Here is a 21,608-nt window from a genome sequence, read left to right as displayed (position 1 = left end):
TGCCCTTTACTTTGGAAATTTTGATTAGTCAAGTTATAGATCATTTGTAGTCAGCAATGCGGGAGTGAGTACTTCCTACAAGAGCACAAAATGTGTGCATTTCTAGACATCTTTGGAAAGCCAGTCAGGTAAAGAGCTTTTTTTGTCTTAAAGGGACAGTGTTGCATTTTCCTCGTTGTTTTTTTTATGGTAGGCCACTCTGGTCGGCCTACATTATGATCAAATAGCCACAATAGCCACTGTTAAAACTAACTTAAAGCGGGTACTGCCTCAGTGTTCACAGTAAATGCGTGCCGGAAGAAGCACATCATTTTCACAACATTCCAGTTTGCGCTCAGCAGACCCGAAATTGGCTCAGTGATATTTTTTGTTGTTGAGGGAACATTGTTTGCGGCCGAGCCATTGTTGTTCCTAGACGTTTCCACTTCACAATAACAGCAGTTCCAGTTGACCAGGGAAGCTCTAGCAGGGCAGAAATTTGATGAAGTGACTTGTTGCAAAAGTGACATTCTATGACGGTGCCACGTTGAAAGTCACTGAGCTCTTCAGTACAGGCTATTCTCCTGTCAATGTTTGTCTATGGAGATTGCATGGCTGTGTGCTCAATTTTATACACCTGTCAGCAACGGGTCTGGCTGAAATAGCTGAATCCACTAATTTGAAGGGGTGTCCACATACTTTTGGCCATGTAGTGCATTTTAACTAACAGGCTGTGGACACATGCTGCTTTCGGTCATCTGTCAGTCTGTTCTGTTTCCTCTCATAAACCTCATCTCAAAAGTGGACATACTTTTATAATCTATTCATTTCACACGGGATAAGTACTAAAGAGGGAATGGATGTTTTAAATCATATGGTGCATGTTTAATCTTTCTGAATTGGCAGAAACGGGACATAAACAAGATGGAAAAGTCCCTACAGATGGTGATTAACCAATAGCACAGTCTAAATGAGAGACATAATTACGTGTAATCCCTTCTAATCTCACATATTTGAATATTCATTGATGTTTTTCACCAGAGATGTGTTCAAACCTGATAAACAAGAGGTATTCAAATTGATATGAATCTTTGGCTCATACTTTACATCCAAAACATGCAGCGAAGGGGGGACCAACTCCATATTAACATGCACAAAATAGTGAGACAATATGTATTGGATTCAAATTAATTTGATTTTTAAGTCACAATTGGAAATCTACATTTAGAAGAACAAACATAAAGGAAATGAGTTTCAATCGGACTTTTGACAAGCCTTTATTTCAGCTTAATGAGGGCTGGAACTATCTGCTCTGCTCTGTTTAGATTTAGAGGGAAACTTTGAAGAGAACAAATGCGCTATAATCATATCTCCTTTCTTCCTAATTGGAACCCATTATATTTGACCTTGCTCACTCATGTTCATCTCTTTCATATTCCAAAAGTTTTATTATCCACGTGTGGCTATGCACGCGGGTTTTCAAATGAGAAAACCATTAGAGTATAATGAAAGATAATTTAAGAACAAAAACAAATTACTTACAATTCCCAAAACAAGACGGAAGACTTAGAAAGGGAAAGAGTGAGCAAGAGTGAGAAACAGAGAGAGAAAAAAGAGAGAGAGAGCGCAAGAAAGAGAGAGCAAGGGAAAGAGGCAGGGAGACAGACAGAGAGAGGAGAGAGAGTGGCGTGAGGGAGAGAGAGATAAATAGAGAGAGAGAGAGGGAAAGAGAGAGAGAGAGAGGAGAGAGAGACTGACATGCTTTTATATTCTCCGGGCATGCCTTATTAACCAATAGTGAGTTTCAAAGTAATTTATTCCACAAAGTCAGAGAGGATTAGAGAGTGTTAACTTTTATGTTGGAGTGCTCCACTTTTCACACAAGGACCAAAGGACTCAACACAATAGCTAGCTCTCAAACCTCCGTTCATCAATGCTGGAGAAATAAAAGAAATGATGACTGTGAACAGTGGCATCCATGGTAACTGAAGATTGATTAGAGGTATTCGGCGGGGTAGGGGGCAGCATTTCTTGAGGATAGGGGGCAGCATTTTCACTTTTGGATAAATAGCGTGCCCAATTTCAACTTCCTGCTACTCATGCCAAGAATATAAGATATGCATATTATTAGTAGATTTGGATAGAAAACACTCTGACGTTTCTAAAACTGTTTGAATCATGTTTGAATTATAACAGAACTTATGTAGCAGACCAAACCCCGAGGACTAACCGTTCAAAAGTATTTTGTTTTAGGTCTCTGTCTGTTCAGTGGGTTCTCTTTGGCAAACGATATTTCTTAGAAACTGGTTTGTAGTTCCTACCGCTTCCACTGGATGTCACCAGTCTTTGGAATTTGGTTGAGGTTATTCATTTGTGGAATGAAGAAGTAGGCCAACCAGGAACTGGGTAACACTGTTGAGAGTTGCGCAAGACCTGAAAAGTAGCGTTGGTTTGTTGTCTTCCTGTATTGAACACAGATAGACCCGTATTCAATTTGATCAATCATTAACGTTTAAAAAATACCTAAAGTTGTGTTACAAAGTAATTTGAAATATTTTGGCAAAGTTTATAGGCAAGTTTTGAAATATTTTGTAGTGACGTTGCGTTTTTTTGGAAGCTGTTTTTTTTTCTGGAGCAAACGCTCTTTAGAAATTGACATTTGGATATATATGGACGGAATTAATCGAACAAAAGGACCAATTGTGATGTTTATGGGACAAATTGGATTGCCAACAAAGGAAGCTCGTCAAAGGTAATGCAGGGTTGAAATATGCTACCCTCTTTGTTTACTGGTTGTGCTATCATCAGATAATAGCTTCTTATGCTTTCGCCGAAAAGCCTTTTTAAAATCTGACATGTTGGATGGATTCACAACGAGTGTAGCTTTAATTGAGTATCTTACATGTGTGATTTAATGAAAGTTAGATTTTGATATCATTTTTTTTTTTAATTTGCCACGCCGCATTTTCCCTGTTTTTTGCCCAAGTGGGACGCGACTGTTCCGCCTATACGTAAGAAGTTTTAAAGTGTTAATATTTTTGGTCAGAGTTACCCTGCTTTAGACTACCAAGAGCAAATACAACCAACTGTTTTTGAATTAGTAGAAATACAACAAAACTATGGATCAGCCTTTACAAAGATGTAATAACTTTACCTTGTCAGAACAGTTACGCTGATACACGTTTACCTTCAAGGTTTTTGTTCTCTCATCACCAGCTATTGAAGGTAGTAACAGCCTGATCCCAACAGATATCCCCACAGAACAAAACACATGTTCAGGGCCTTTCTTCTTATCTCTCTACTTTCTCTCCCTTATCTAAAACCTTTTAGTCTGTCATAGGTGTCGTCACTCAAATTCTCCTTTTAGAAGTGCCGTATTTTGCGGCAGGAGACAGCATGGCAGGAGGTTACGGACAAAGAGAAAAGAGGAGGGTGGTGGTCTTTCTCCCTCTTTTTCTCTTTCTCTGTCTCTGCTTCCCTCTCTCCGTCTCTGCTTCTTTCTGTCTCTGTCTCTGCTTCTCCCTCTCTCTGTCTCTGCTTCCCTCTCTCCGTCTCTCTCTGCTTCCCTCTCTCTGTCTCTGCTTCCCTCTCTCTGTCTCTGTCTCTGCTTCCCTCTCTCTGTCTCTGCTTCCCTCTCTCTGTCTCTGTCTCTGCTTCCCTCTCTCTGTCTCTGCTTCCCTCTCTCTGTCTCTGCTTCTTTCTGTCTCTGTTTCTGCTTCTCCCTCTCTCCGTCTCTGTCTCTGCTTCCCTCTCTCTGTCTGTCTCTGCTTCTTTCTGTCTCTGTCTCTGCTTCTCCCTCTCTCTGTCTCTGCTTCCCTCTCTCCGTCTTTGTCTCCGCTTCCCTTTCTCTGTCTCTGCTTCTCTCTGTCTCTGTCTCTCTGTATCTGTGTCTCTGTCTCTCTGTCTCTCTGTCTCTCTCTCTGTCTCTCTCTCTCTCTCAAGGTGTTGTTAGTCTGTTCACAATCTCATTGTGCTCCCTCCACTGGGAGATGTTTTTTGAAGGCCCCGGCTCTTCTGGCACGACGGCGAGATAGCGCTCTGTCTTCTGTCAGGGGAGAGGGGGTGAGGCAGAGTGTGAGGAGGTGGGGTGGGTGTGTGGGGGGTAGGGGACATTAGGGACCTGTCGGGCGTTGGGTCGGGTCATGGTGGGACTGATGAGGTGCTGAGACAGGGATAAGGAGTAGGAGTAGGATCGGTATGCAGTGGCGTGGAGGAGTTTGGAAGCCGTAATTCCCAGGTGTGGTGGGCTTTTTGAAAATCCTGCAGGGTAAAAAAGATTAGATAACAAACTGTTGAACAGAGAGGCCCAGTGTTGCTGTTGAAAATTATTTCACCTTCTACTGTGAACTCTGTACCCTTCATCACATGCTTCTAAAAATAGACATAAATTAGAAAATAAAATGAACCCTATATAGTTTTCCATATACCTCCTGATATATCTACACAGCCCACTGCTTTCTTACTCACAACAGACAGCAGGACAATGGAATGCACGCACGCACGCACGCACGCAAACACACACACACGCACGCAAACACAAACACACACGCACGCACGCAAACACACACACACACGCACGCAAACACACACACACACACACACACACACACACACACACACACACACACACACACACACACACACACACACACACACACACACACACACACACACACACACACACACACACACACACACACACACACACACACACAGAGCTAGGGGAGACAGCTATCAACATAGGATCTGTCCTGACCACAGAACAGCCTTCAGCTATGTGGATCTACAGACCATTATCCCCATCACTGCCCCTCTCCAGGCCTCGTCCAGGCCCCCCTGACCTCTCTCTGTCTCAGCATGCCCCTACCCTGGCTCCATCAGGGGTGCCCTGAGGCCGGGGACAGAGTCCAGGGATAGGGGCTGGTTAATGTCAACCTCACTACTGAAGAGACAAACCAACATAGAACATTTTTACTGTGTGCCTTCGTCTCATCCCCCCCCCTTATTAAGACTATATGTCTGTACATTATCATCTAGTCTGAGTCAGTGTGAAAGAGAGAGAGAAAGGGAGCGAAAGAGAGTGACAGAGAGAGAGAGCAGGAGAAATAGACACAGAGAGAGAGAGAGAGAGCAAGAAAAAGAGAGAGGGAGCATGAGAGAGAGAGAGAGAGGAGGTAGGGAGAGTTAGCGAGAGATGGACAGAACAGAAAGAAAGATAAAGAGAGAGAGAGACCTATGCCTAGGCCCCTTCGGCCCGCCCCAAATCAAATCAAAGTTTATTTGTCACGTGTGCAATACAACAAATACAACCTTACAATGAAATGCTTACTTATAGGCAAGTAAAGAAAAACAAACAACAGTAAAAGACAGTATAGCGAGGCTATAACAGTAGCGAAGCTACATACAGACACCGGTTAGACAGGCTGATTAAGGTAGTATGTAGATGGAGATATGGTTAAAGTACCTATGCATATATGATGAACAGAGAGTAGCAGTAGCGTAAAAGATGGGTTGGCGGGTGGTGGGACACAATGCAGATAGCCCGGTTAGCCAATGTGCGGGAGAACTGGTTGGTCAGCCCAATTGAGGTAGTATGTACATTAATGTATAGTTAAAGTGACTATGCATATATGATAAACAGAGAGTAACAGCAGCAGCGTAAAAGAGGAGTTGGGCGGGGGTTGGCACACAATGCAAATAGTCCGGGTAGCCATTTGATTACCTGTTCAGGAGTCTTATGGCTTGGGGGTAAAAACTGTTGAGAAGCCTTTTGGTCCTAGACTTGGCACTCCGGTACCACTTGCCATGCGGTAGTAGAGAAAACAGTCTATGACTGGGGTGGCTGGGGTCTTGGACAATTTTTAGGGCCTTTTTTTAGGCTTTGTCTTGCCCTCTTCATGACTGTCTTGGTATGTTTGGACCATTCTAGTTTGTTGTTGATGTGGACACCAAGGAACTTGAAGCTCTCAACCTGCTCCACTACAGCCCTGTCGATGAGAATGGGGGCGTGCTCGGTCCTCCTTTTCCTGTAGTCCACAAGCATGCCCCCCACCCTTGCGGCAAGGTCCTGAACATGACAGCAGGATATAGGCCCAGGCCATGAGCAGAGCAACAGGCCCAACCCCCACTATTACACCCACCCAAGCCCCATCCTGAGACCTAAGAGGTATGTATCAGATGCTCAACATGCTCTGGTTTGGGCCTAAACCACACAAAACCACACTATGAAATATGGAACCTAAAGCTTTTACTCTCTCATCCTGGAATATACAAGTTCTGGGGTCATCTGCCTTTGGCCTAAAGAGCAGGAACCCAGACTTCATCAAATAAATTGGAAATACAAGTAACATGGTATACCTACAAGAAACACGGTATGAAGGAGAGCCCCATCCCATCCACCAAACTACCAGGTGTGAAACAGGGTAGAGACTCAGGGGTATGCTAATTTGGTATAGATTAAGACATAACCCACTCTATTAAATGAGTCAAAACAGGAACATTTGACATCTGGTTAGAAACTAATGAGGAAATGATGTTAACAGAGACAAATGTCCCCAGGTGTGCTCCATATCTCCCCCCAATAGCATCCCCATTCTTTAACGATGACATCTTCTCCATCCCAGAAGTGGGAGATCAGCCACTTCCAGGCCCAGGGATATGTGTACTAGTCTGTGGCGGTCTAAATGCCAGAACTGGACAATAACCCGACACACAGGGTAACAAACCCCTATCTGGTGGTGACAGCTTTCCCTCCCCCCAATATGCCCCCTCGACACAACTACGACAACATAACCAACAAAAACGGGTCACAACTCCTCTAGCCCTGTCGGACTTTGGGTATATACATACCCAATGGAAGTCTTTGAAGGGATTACTATGGTAGATATCAGAGGTGTGAACTTGAGTCACGTGACTTGGACTCGAGTCAGACTCGAGTCACAAATATGAGGATTTTAGACTCAATTTGACAAAAACAAAAAATACTTGAAACTCTGTTTTGACTTTTACACCAATGACTCGTGACTTAACTTGGATTTGAGCCTTTTGACTCGAACTGACTTGATACCCTCCCAAATATAAAAATTATGCTACTAAAATAAGTGTGCAACTCTTAATTTAACAGATTCTAGTTTGAAACGGACAGCAGCCAATCAAATTGTGCATGACTCTGCCGTGCAGAGGAACGTCGGCGTGTGTATTCAGACATAGCCCTTGGAAAGATGATACCCCAAATTATTATTTTAGGATATAAAGTCTAAGCTGTAGTCAACAAAAAACAGATTGCAGCTTGCAAAATATGTGGGAAGTGTGACGGAGGCGCAACAACTTCCAACTTTGTTCGACATTTGAAGCTGCACAAAGAACGGTAAGTTGTGGTTAATATAGCCGACAGCTACAGTTGAAGTCGTAAGTTTACATATACCTTAGCCAAGTACATTTAAACTCAGTTTTTCACAATTCCTGACATTTAATCCTTTTAAAAATTCCCTGTTTTAGGTTAGTTAGGATCACCACTTTATTTTAAGAATGTGAAATGTCAGAATAATAGTAGAGAGAATGATTTATTTCAGCTTTTATTACTTTCATCACATTCCCAGTGGGTCAGAAGGCAATTAATATTTGGTAGCATTGCTTTTAAATTGTTTAACAATTGTTGGAAAAATTACTTGTGTCAAGCACAAAGTAGATGTCCTGACCGACCTTCCAAAACTATAGTTTGTAATTAACAAGAAATTTGTGGAGTGGTTGAAAAAATGAGTTTTAATGACTCCAACCTAAGTGTATGTAAACTTCCGACATCAATTGTACATATAACTTTGCTAGTGTAGCATGTACCTTTCCAGAAATAAGTCTCTCACTGTTGCCGCTTGTTATAGACCCCCCTCAGCCCCCAGCTGTGCCCTGGACACCATATGTGAATTAATTGCCCCCCTTTATCTTCAGAGTTTGTACTGTTAGGTAACCTAAAATGAGATATGATTAACACCCCAGCCATCCCCAGCCATTAGCTAGATGCCCTCAATCACACACAAATTATCAATGAACCTACCAGGTACAACCCTATATTCCGTAAACATTGGCACCCTCATAGATATCATCCTGACCAACCTGCCCTCTAAATACACCTGTGCTGTCTTCAACCAAGATCTCAGCGATCACTGCCTGATTGCCAGCGTCCGTAATGGGTCCACGGTCAAACGACCACCCGTCATCACTGTCAAACGCTCCCTAAAACACTTCAGCGAGCAGGCCTTTCTAATCGACCTGGCCTGGGTATCCTGGAAGGATTTTGACCTCATGCCATCAGTAGAGGATGCCTGGTTATTCTGTGCTTTCCTCACCATCTTATATAAGCATGCCCCATTCAAAGAATTTAGAACTAAGAACAGATATAACCCTTGGTTAACTCCAGACTTGACTGCCCTTGACCAGCACAAAAACATGATGTGGCGTACTGCATTAGCATCGAATAGTCCCCGCGATATGCAACTTTTCAGGGAAGTTATGAACCAATATACACAGGCAGTCAGGAAAGCAAAGGCTAACTTTATCAAACAGAAATTTGCATCCTGTAGCACAAACTCCACAAAGTTCTGGGACACAGTAAAGTCCTTGGAGAATAAGAGCACCTCCTCCCAGCTGCCCACTGCGCTGAGGCGAGGAAACACTGTCACCACCGATAAATCTTTGATAATCGAGAATTTCAATAAGCATTTTTCTACGGCTGGCCATGCTTTCCACCTGGCTCCCCCTACCCCAGTCAACAGCTCTGCACCCCCACAGCAACTTGTCCAAGCCTCCCCATTTCTCCTTCACCCAAATACAGATAGCTGATGTTCTGAAATATCTGTAATATCTGGTCCCCAACAAATCTGCATGGCTCAACAATCTGCACCCTCTATTTCAAAAATGATCCGCCGCAATTGTTGCAACCTCTATTACTAGCCCCTTCAACCTCTCTTTCATATCGTCTGATATCCCTAAAGATTGGAAAGCTGCCGCGGTCATCCCCCTCTTGAAAAGAGGGAGACACTCTAGACCCAAACTGCTACAGACCTATACAGTGCCTTGCGAAAGTATTCGGCCCCCTTGAACTTTGCGACCTTTTGCCGCATGTCAGGCTTCAAACATAAAGATATAAAACTGTATTTTTTTGTGAATAATCAACAAGTGGGACACAATCATGAAGTGGAACGACATTTATTGGATATTTCAAACTTTTTTAACAAATCAAAAACTAAAAAATTGGGCGTGCAAAATTATTCAGCCCCTTTACTTTCAGTGCAGCAAACTCTCTCAAGTTCAGTGAGGATCTCTGAATGATCCAATGTTGACTTAAATGACTAATGATGATAAATACAATCCACCTGTGTGTAATCAAGTCTCCGTATAAATGCACCTGCACTGTGATAGTCTCAGGCCTGTTTTCCGGACCTCTAGCAGTCTCTATGGGGGTGGCACAGGGCTCAATTCTCAGGCCAACTCTTTTCTCTGTCTCAATCAATGATGTCGCTCTTGCTGCTGGTGATTCTCTGATCCAACTCTATGCAGACAACAACATTCTGTATACTTCTGGCCCTCCTTTGGACACTGTGTTAACAAACCTTCAGATGAGCTTCAATGCTCTTAAATGCAAGTAAAACTAAATACATGCTCAACAGATCACTGCCCGCACCCGCCCATCCATCGAGCATCACTACTCTGGGCGGTTCTGACTTAGAATATGCGGACAACTACAAATACCTAGGTGTCTGGTTAGACTGTAATCTCTCCATCCAGACTCACATTAAGCATCTCCAATCCAAAATTAAATCTATAATCGTTATTATTATTATTTTTAAATGTATTTATTATTTATTGCTTATTATTTCTTAACAAATCATCCTTCACTCATGCTGCCAAACATACCCTCGTAAAACTGACTGTCCTTCCGATCCTACTGACCATAGCAGCATCCGTCCGTAGCACGCGCTCCAGCAGGTATATTTCACTGGTCATCCCCAAATCCAACTCCTCTTTTCGTTGCCTTCTTTCCAGTTCTCCTCCGCCAATGACTAGAACGAATTGCAAAAATCACTGAAGCTGGAGTCTTATATCTTCCTCACTTACTTTAACTTCTTGAAACTCCCCATCCCAGATCCGGGTTTGTGACTAAAGCCTCAGGCTCATTAGCATAACGCAACGTTAACGATTTCTGAAAATCGCAAATAAAATGAAAATAATGCGTCTGCTCTCAAGCTTAGCCTTTTCTTAACAACACTGTCATCTCAGATTTTCAAAATATGCTTTTGAACCATAGAAATTGACTAATTTGTGTAAGAGTATGCAAAGCTAGCATAGCATTTTGAGTAGCATTTAGCACGCAACATTTTCACAAAAACCAGATAACCAAATAAATAAAATCATTTACCTTTGAAGAGCTTCTGATGTTTTCAATGAGGAGACTCTCAGTTACATACCAAATGCGCAGTTTTTCCTGAAAGCGTCTGTGTGTAGGAGAAATCGTTCCGTTTTCTACATTGCGTCTGGCTACCGAAACGAACCGAAAATTCAGTCACCTACAACGTAAAACTTTTTCCGGATTAACTACATAATATCGACCATGGCAAACGTTGTTTGGAATCAATCCTCAAGGTGTTTTTTCACATATCTCTTCATTGATATGCAGTTCGTGGAAGCTTGCTTTCCTCTCTGTATCGCATGGAAAAATACTGGCAGGTGACTTTTGCGCACCCAATTTCGGCGCAGGACACCGGGCGGACACCTGGTAAATGTGGTCTCTTATGGTCAATCTTCCAATGATCTGCCTACAAATACGTCACAATGCTGCAGACACCTTGGGGAAACGACAGAAAGGGCAGGCTCATTCCTCTCGCATTCACAGCCATATAAGGAGACAATGGAAAACAGAGCCTCAAAAATCCTTGTCATTTCCTGGATGCCATCTCATCTTGGTTTTGCCTGAAGCTCACGTTCTAGGGCACGCACAGAGAATATCTTGGTATTTCTGGACACGTCAGAGTGTTTTCTTTCGAATGCTATCAATTATATGCATAGTCGAGCATCTTTTTGTGACAAAATATCTTGTTTAAAACGGGAACGTTTTTCATCCAAAAATGAAATAGCGCCCCCATAGATGTAAGAGGTTAAGCATCAGCTGTCCGAGCAGCTTACGATCATTGCACCTGTACACAGCCCATCTGTAAATAGCCCACCCAATTACCTCATCCCCACATTGTTATTTTACATGTTTTATTTTAAATGAATGTGCAAGTATCTCTCCTTGCACATTCATCTTCTGCACATCTATCAACCCAGTGTTTAATTAATAAATTGTAGTTACTTCACCACTACGGCCTATTTAATGCCTTACCTCCATAATCTTACCTCATTTGCAGACTGTATATCAATCTTTCTATTGTGTTATTGACTGTACGTTTGTTTATTCCATGTGTAACTCTGTGTTGTTGCTTGTGTCACACTGCTTTGCTTTATCTTGGTCAGGTCACAGTTGTAAATGAGAACTTGTTTCAACTGGCCTACCTGGTTAAATAAAGGTGAAATAAAAAAATGAAAAAATGTAGGCTAACATAACTTTAAATCAATGAACCTCCACACAGTCAGTCAGTGCGGAAATGTCATCATTGCACCCAAGATGGAGCTACAACTGGCTTCAACATATATATCAATGAATTGGCGAGGGCACTAGAACAGTCAAATGTCTAATGTTTGCTGATGATCTGGTGCTTCTGTCCCCAACCAAGGAGGGCCTACAGCAGTACCTAGATCTTCTGCACATATACTGCCAGACCTGGGCCCTGACAGTAAATCTCAGGCCAAAATAATGGTGTTCCAAAAAAGGTCCAGTTGCCAGTACCATGAATATCTATTCCATCTAGACACCGTTGCCCTACAGCACACAAAACACGATACATACTTCGCCCTAAACATCAGCACCACATGTAACTTCCACAAAGCTGTGAACGATCTGAGAGACAAGGCAAGAAGGGCCATCTATTCCATCAAAAGGAACATAAAATTTAACATACCAATTAGGGCCTGGCTAAAAATACTTGAATCAGTTATGGAACCCATTGCCCTTTATGGAAGTGAGGTCTGGGGTCCACTCACCAACCAAGAATTCACAAAATGGGACAATCACCAATTTGAGACTCTGCATGCAGAATTCTGCAGAAATATCCTCTCTGTACAATGTAAAACACCAAATAATGCAAACAGAGCAGAATTAGGCCAATACCCACTAATTATCAAAATCCAGAAAAGTGACCCTAAATTCTCCTAACCACTTAAAAGGAAGTGTTACCAAACCTTCCATAACAAAACCATCACCTACAGAGAAATTAACCCGGAGAAGAGAATCCTAAGCAAGCTGGTCCTGGGGATATGTTCACAAACAGACCCCACAGAGCCCCAGGACAGCAACACAGTTTGACCCAACCAAATCAAGAGATAAATAAAAGATAATTACTTGACACAGAAAAAAAACAGAGCAGACTAGAATGCTATTTGCCCATAAACAGAGAGTACACAGTGGCAGAATACCTGACTACTGTGACTGACTCAAAATGACGAACATCTTTGACTATGTACAGTACAGACTCAGTGAGCATAGCCTTGCTATTGAGAAAGGCCGCCAAAGGCAGACCTGAATATTAAGAGAAGGAAACTGAGCCGCAATTTTAACCTCCTGCTTTATTTATCACCATATTAGAGACAAAAAATGTCCCTCCGACTACACAGGCCTATAACGAATTCTTAAACAAATCCCATTTTGATAATCTCCCTTATCTATTGGGTGATATACCACAGTGTGCAATCACAGCAACAAGATGTGTGACCTGTTGCCACGAGAAAATGGTAACTGGTGAAGAACAAACCCCATTGTAAATACAACCTATATTTACGTTTCTTTATTTTCACTTTTGTACTATTTGAACATCATTACAACACTGTATATATATACAGTTTAAGTTGGAAGTTTACATACACGTAAAACTCATTTTTCAACCATTCCACAAATTTCTTGTTAACTAACTATAGTTTTGGCAAGTCGGGTAGGACATCTACTTTGTGCATGACACAAGTAATTTTTCCAACAATTGCTAACAGACAGATTATTTCACTTGTAATTCACTGTATCACAAATCCAGTGGGTCAGAAGTTTACATACAGTAAGTGTAACGGCGTTCTTCTTTTGTTGAAAGAGAGTCGGACCGAAATGCAGCGTGTAAGTTACTCATGTTTATTTAGTGAAGACAAACGAACGAACTATACACGAATAACTAATAAATACAAAAATAACAAACAGAACGTGAAACCTATTACAGCCTGACTGGTGCACACTACACAGAGACAGGAACAATCACCCACGAAATACAAGGCGAAAACCAGGCTACCTAAATACGGTTCCCAATCAGCGACAACGAGAATCACCTGACTCTGATTGAGAACCGCCTCAGGCAGCCAACCTATTTAACACACACACACCCCTAATCAGCTACAATCCCAAACACTACAAACCCCAATACGAAAATACAATGCATAATAACCCCATGTCACACCCTGGTCTGACTAACTAATAAACTAAAACACAAAATACTAAGACCAAGGCGTGACAGTAAGTTGGCTGTGCCTTTAAATAGCTTGGACAATTCCAGAAAATTATGTCATGGATTTAGAAGCTACTGATAGGCTAATTGACATAATTTGAGTCAATTGGAGGTGTACCTGTGGATGTATTTCAAGGCCTACCTTTAAACTCAGTGCCTCTTTGTTTGACATCATGGGAAAATCAAAATAAATCAGCCAAGACCTCAGAAAAAAATGGTGACCTCCATAAGTCTGGATCATCCTTGGGAGCAATTTCCAAACGCCTGAAGGTACCATGCTCATCTGTACAAACAATAGTGGGAAAGTATAAACACCATGGGACCACGCAGCCGTCATACTGCTCAAGAAGGAGACATGTTCTGTCTCCTAGAGATGAATGTACTTTGGTGTGAAAAGTGCAAATCAATCTCAGAACAACAGCAAAGGACCTTGTGAAGATGATGGAGGAAACAGGTACAAAAGCATCTATATCCACAGTAAAACGAGTCCTATATCGACATAACCTGAAAGGCTGCTCAGCAAGGAAGAAACCACTGCTCCAAAACCACCATAAAAAAGACAACGGTTTGCCGTGAAGCACGGGGGTGGCAGCATCATATTGTGGGGGTGCTTTGCTGCAGGAGGGACTATTGCTCTTCACAAAATAGATGGCATCATGAGGAAGAACAATTATATATATTGAAGAAACATCTCAAGACTTCAGTCAGGAAGTTAAAACTTGGTCACAAACGGGTCTTCCAAATGGACAATGACCCCAAGCATACTTTCAAAGTTGTGGCAAAATGATAAGGACAACAAAGTCAAGGTATTGGAGTGGCCACAAAGCCCTGACCTCAATTCTATAGAACATTTGTGGGGAGAACTGAAAAAGCGTGTGCGAGCAAAGAGGCCTAGAAGCCTGACTAAGTTACACCAGCTCTGTCAGGAGGAATGGGACAAAATTCACCCAACTTATTGTGAGAAGCTTGTGGAAGGCTACCCCAAACGTTTGACCCAAGTTAAACAATTTAAATGCAATGCAACAAAATACTAATTGAGTGTATGTAAACTTTTGACCCACTGGGAATGCGACGAAATAAATAAAAGCTGAAATAAGTCTTTCTCTCCACTATTATACTGACATTTCACATTCTGTGAAATTGTGAAAAACTGAGTTGAAATGTATTTGGCTAAGGTGGATGTCAGAAGGTGAATTCACCAATTTGTAAGTCGCTCTGGATAAGAGCGTCTGCTAAATGACTTAAATGTAAATGTAAATGTGTATGTAAACTTCCGACTTCAACTGTACATCATATGACATTTGAAATGACTTTATTCTTTTTGAACTTTTGTGAGTGTATTTTCTTTTCTTTTATTTCACTTTTGTATATTATCTATTTCACTTGCTTTGGCAATTTAAACATATATTTCCCATCCCATTGGAGCCCCTTAAATTGAAATGGAAATTCATTAAGAGAGAGACTGTCTGGGGACATGGTTCAACAAAGTGACAGGGAGAGAGTGGATGAGATGAGGAGAGCAAGAAAAGAGGAAGAGAAGAGCAGCAGTCTGATTCCTTGGTGAAATATTGAATACGAGCCTGAGGGGAATGTGGTTGTTTTGAAAGTCTAATTCTCTGTCTTTAGACTCCTTGTCTTCTCCACTATTACTGTCTTTTCTGTCCTCTGGATAGGTTCAAATGTCCAAAATGAAGGAAAAGAATGATAATAAAAGGAGGATGGTTGAAGTAAGTTAATAAAAGTTCACACTCGGAAAAGGGGAACAGTTACTTTATCACTTTGTTCTCTGAATGGAATTTGACTCACTCGTTCGTCTCTCAGTAAAACGATCTAATTCAATCTCCGCCTATAGCCATTGTAGGGTACATTTCCTACAGGGTTAAACTGAAATGCTGATGTCAAAGCTAAATTATAAACTCTCTCTCTCTAGAGAATGGTAAGTTCTCTGTCGAGTATGATATGTTCACTTGTTAATTTCCACAATTTCTCTCTCAATTAAACTCAATTAAAGGGCTTTATTGGCATGGGAAGCACATGTTAACATTGCCAAAGCAATAAACAGAAGTGAAATAAACAATACAAATGAACAGTTTTCATTACACTGATAAAAGTTCCAAAATAATACAAACATTTAAAATGTAATTTTATATGTAAATAGTTCATGTACAAAAGGGAAAATAAATAGAATAAACATGTGTTGTATTTACAATGGTGTTTGTTCTTCACTGGTTGCCCTTTTCTTATGGTAACAGGTCACAAATCTTACTGCTGTGATGGCACACTGTGTTTATTCACCCAATAGATATGGGAGTTTATCCAAATTGGGTTTGTTTTCAAGTTCTTTGTGGGTCTGTGTAATCTGAAGGAAATATGTGTCTTTAATATGGTCATACGTTTGGCAGGAGGTTAGGAAGTGCAGCTCCGTTTCCACCTAATTTTGTGGGCAGTGTGCACATAGCCTGTCTTCTCTTGAGAGCCATGTCTGCCTACGGCGGCCATAATCAAAGCTTTCCTTAGGTTTGGGTCAGTCACAGTGGTCAGGTATTCTGCCACTGTGTACTCTCTGTTTAGGGCCAAATAGCATTCTAGTCTCTCTCTCGCGCTCTCTCTGTCTCTCGCGCTCTCTCGCTCCTGCTCTCTCTCCCTCCAGTGGGATGGACATGACCTTCCCAATGTTTTCTCTTTCTCTCTGAGAGCGGTTCTCTCTTTTCTTCTATCTCCTCTCTTCCTCTGACAGATTTCGAGTGACCTGTGGCAGTCATCAGCAGCTTTGCAGCATTGTGCTCTTTTCGTCCTGCTCACACACACACACACACACACACACACACACACACACACACACACACACACACACACACACACACACACACACACACACACACACACACACACACACACACACACACACACACACACACACACACACACACACACAGTATGTGCAGACAAGCACTTGATCCCCTGAACAGCCCACTTGGATTTCTTGAAGTAGAGAGACGGTTGGTCTTTATCAAAGGTCTGAAAATTTGTATAATATTTCCCCGCCTTAAAACCCCAAACCAGTGTGTGTGTGTGTGTGTGTGTGTGTGTGTGTGTGTGTGAAGCCTACGTGTCAGGTCTCGCTGCCTGCCAATCAACAGGACAACCATTGACTGGCTGTGGCCTGAGTGTCAGTAGTGCTTGTCGTTGTGTGTGCTGTGTTTCTCTCACTTCACTTCTCAGGACTGACCACCATGTTTTCTAACAGTTGGGAGGGCATCTTGCCAGGACAGACTCCAAGGAGGAAGGAAGGGAACGTCAATATCGGAGCTCAAATAAACCAGGAAAAAAACAACTACCTTCACCACCACTCACTCTACTAAGTAAACCGAGTATAATGTCTACTCTCAACTCTCAAAAAATGTAATCAATGAAATTCATAGAGTTTTACTTACTTCCTTAATCCTCTTTGTCCCTGTTGGGAATTGAGACATACGGCCAAATTCATAATAGCCACCCCATAATAATTTAGGGTGTAAAAACACTACCTCTATTCTTCCCCATGTAACATGATCCATCCCTTTAACACGTGAACAATGAGAGGTGAGAACGAAGAACACAAAAAACGCAGAGGTCTAGGGACAACAATTAGCTTGGGTTAGTTCATGCCTGACAGATAGGGAATCAACACCTAGACAACAGATTGACTGTATATAGAAGTCTGCAACACACTAGGTTAGAAAAACAACTCATTTATGGCGTCTGGCTGGACAGAAGAAGGGACACATTGCTACACAATCATATCAGTCAGTTCTAACCATCAATCCTTTGTCACATGGCCGAGCTGGTCTTTGACGTCTCAATCGTTTAGCAGGAGATTTTATATTCAAATGGGACAAAACATGACTCGACTTGAGCTGTAACACAGGCAGGATATATATGGAGGGTCGGCCGACACGCACGCACACGCACGCACACACGCACACACGCACGCACACACGCACGCACACACGCACACACGCACACACACACACACTATCAGAGCCATCTGTTCCTAAACAGGATCTAAAGATGGTGCAGCTCAACCAACAACAAACACACCAGGAGGCCTGTTAAGGGAGCTGCGCGGGGGGCATGGATCAGTCAGGGAGGCTGGGAAGGGGGCTTTGAGGGGGGCATGGATCAGTCAGGGAAGCTGTGGAGGGGGTGAAGAGCAAACCACCATTTGTTGCTAATTGCTCAACAAGCTGCAATCAATATATACTGGTTGTGTGAAAACACAGAAACGCGCGCAAATGATTTTGCTGCAAAACCCGTATTCATTAAGAGATATGAACCATTTTTGATACTATCGCTAATAGCTATTTAATAGATCTCATATGTTTTTCATTTTTAATTCCTGGATGACAATGAGGTGAGTGTATATCCCATAACATGTGTGTGTTGTACTACACTGTTCTGGTCACCTCTGTGGTTCACTAAGGTCCTCGTGAACGATCCATTTTATCTGCCGCCCCCGTCGAACGCACCTCGCCATGCGAATCCCGATCACTAAGCCAAAGATATTTCTGGAACACATTCAGAGTTGTTGCTGTGAATTCACATCGACATCTTCCTCTGTCTGCCACACGGTGGACTCAATAGATAATGACATTCATCACCAGTCTCCATCCCCTCTCTGTACTGGGTGACATACTGTAGGATATATCCTATAACGTTACCGCGTTTAACTAAACCGCAGTCAGGCTTGTCAGCTTCTGAGTATCGATATTAATAGGAGGTCAGCGACGTGAAGAAAGTCTTTTGCATTTATCACAACGTCTCAAACGTGATAAATTGGTGTGAACAAATCCTTTCCCCGTATACGGTACCTGTTTTATATAACGACATCATTTAATACTTGCCCAAACGTCCGTCAACTCACATGAACATAGGTAAACTTGCACTACGGTCTAATACACAACGTAAATCACAACCGTTGTCGAGCGGCACAGTGCTAAAGACAACCAGAGGTAACAGATCAGGAGAGAGCAGGAAAAGCCACAGCTACACCAGCAGAGTGGAAACCAGATGAACATACAGCCGAGATACAGTGAAATGGGACTGACTCTGGCCTGGCCCATTGGCCCTAGCAGTGGACGCTGAGAGGGCAGACAGGCATTCTCTTTTATTCAGCCCTTTCAATCAGATACCGGAGACACGTTTAAACTGGCAGCCTTCAGTCAATCAGATTCAAGGAGATACATTCACTAGAGGAAATGAAGATTCATAGCCGAATCATGTTATACACTATATTTCTTCTGAATTTTTTAAGTTTCAAAAGGTACGTTTTGGACTGATAACGCGCAGCTGGTGATGTTTCGAGGCCTATTCGTGAATAGAAAAAAATAACTAAGATGTTCCAAGCTCAAATCAAACGTATGTTTCCCTTAAACACCAGAGAACAACATCTATAGACATTTATAGAGTTATGTGTTCGCTAGGGAAGCAAAGAACACACAAGTGGGTCCATACCTGAGCCCAGGTGAAGCAGGTTATGGTGAGCTGCAGCCAAACGCCATGACTCAGCAACATGAAAGAACTCGATTTAAACCAAACAAGGCTAAGTCAACGACAGGTGTTCTAGCAGCGTCTGAACACAGATGAAATAGAGATGCCGGTTCGGCGCCCGAGAATAGAGCCCCTCCAAAACAAATTGCTGCAACCTTGATCTTCAGTTGGTTGATGGTTACTAACCAACTCCCCTTGCGCAAATCAAAGCCCTCTTCCCATTTTATTTATTCAGATCTCTCCATTGATATTCATCTACAAAATATGGCTGCCATCAGATTCCGCTGGAAGATAATAATTTGGCAAAAGAGTTGCTTGTTGATCTTGTTTTCATCAAAACTGCTTTTGACTTCACACTAAACACACACTACACACTCTAATTCTGAGTTTAAATGCAATTCACTTGTATCTAACCGATGATACATTGTATCCTTTGAACTATATTTTAACAAACCTAAGGCAGTGGTAAATGTAAGCACTAGCGGTCAGAAATACTTGTGCTATTTTCACAGCTGTTATTATGAGCGCAATAGCTGGCGGTGGCTGGAGAGGGATGGGTTTGGATGAGTAAACAAGTTGTAGGTGTGATGAGGGCTTGGCCACTCACTGGCCAGTTAAGGCGTTGTATATCTTAATACTGCATGCGTTTGTCCCAAGCTCCATAGGTTATTGACGGTCTTACTCCAATTCAGCTGCAGACATGGAACATCATATTCCTCGTCCATTGTGGATTGATAATAAAGTCTATTAAAGAGCATAGGCACCAATAATGGGTGATAGCAACAGTAAAAATAACACATCCGTTGTTTGCTCAATATGCTTGGAGTGTTGACAGTCAACATTGTTGTAATTGGCTTCAACGAGTATAGGCCTTTACGCATTGCACTTCTCCTCAAGTACAAATACAAGGTATAGCCTAGGACAACCATTGCTATGGCATTATAGGACTGACAGTTTTGAGTAGCCTATGTGTGGAGGAGCGCATCTTTGGTAACTGGACAAGAGGCTCGTTGGAAATGGGGATGAATACAAGCCCAGTGGATGATATCCTTCAGTTATGTCCTATGTGAATTGTGAATAATTCAAAAGCATGTTGGCAAAACTCATGAGTAGACCATTTAGTAACGGATAGGCTACTTGGCTAATGCATGGCCAGGATTTAAAAAAGACACCATAGGCATTGCTGTTGAACCAGGTTGTGTTATGGTAGGGTAAGGGTAGCTTACCAAGGGCTTGTTTTTTCATCAAACGAAACAGAAAATATTGTCCGGGAAAATAACTGAAATGTCACTATATTACACTGTAAGTGTTCATGCTTTTTATTTTAACTGAACACTATAACAAAATAACAAAGAGAAAATAAACAAAACCGAAACAGTCCTGTCAGGTGCAGAAAACACTGAACAGAAAATAACTACCTACAAACACATGTGGGAAAAAGCTACCTAAGTATGGTTCCCAATCAAAGACAACAATAGACAGCTGTCCCTGATTGAGAACCATACCCGGCCAAACCAAAGAAATACAAAAACATTTTAAAAAAGAACATAGAATGCCTACCCTAATCACACCCTGACCAAACCAAAATAGAGACATAAAAAGCTCTCTAAGGTCAGGGTGTGACAGTACCCCCCCCCCCTCCCAAAGGTGAGGACGTGACACAGGGGCTGGCTAAAATAATGCCATAGCCTACAGAGATAAAAAGGGGATGTTTTTCTGCTGCCAAACTTGATCTTTTAATAAAGCTTTGGTGATTAAGATGTATTTCAAAGTGGTCTCATGAGCCAAACTATTTATCGATAGTCTTGAGTACTTTGCGAATGCATTGGGCCATGACAAAAAAATAACAGACTTCGTTAAGAGGAGGGGAAGCTGTGCTTGGTTTTAAATTAAGTGAAACTAAATGGGAAAAAAGACATTAACTTTTTCTGCTTCTTAACACACGGTTTAGATTCAATTGTCAAAATCCATGCCATAACCAACTGCATTACCACTAAGGCTAGCTTTCTGTTGGTCTTAAATATGTATCCCCAACAGCGCATTCCGAGATTGGCACTTTGGGGCACGTATTTAAGGACACACCTCAAACATTGCCAACCCCCCCATTTTAGAGCAAGTAAGCTCATATATGACAGGTAAATGATCAATCCTGGCGCCTGGGTTTTCAAAATGGAAGAGTGACGGCTTTATCAGGTCGAAATCGTGTGCTTTTGAAAATTGTGCTGGAAATAAAGTCCTGAATGTTTAAATACAGTCCTACAACTACAGCAACAACACATACTCTTTTAAGTTTTCCCTATTCCTTATACCAATACACACACACACTACTATCCTTGTGGGAACCAAACAATTGATTCCCATTCAAAATCCTATTTTCCCTAACCCTACCCTAACCCTAAACCCCTAACCCTATCCCTATCCTAACTCTAACCATAACCCTAATTGTAACACTAACACTAAACCTGACCC

Source organism: Oncorhynchus masou, chromosome 9 (genome assembly GCF_036934945.1).
Source record: "Oncorhynchus masou masou isolate Uvic2021 chromosome 9, UVic_Omas_1.1, whole genome shotgun sequence".
NCBI lineage: Eukaryota > Metazoa > Chordata > Actinopteri > Salmoniformes > Salmonidae > Oncorhynchus > Oncorhynchus masou.
Note: the sequence above shows the minus strand (reverse complement) of the source record.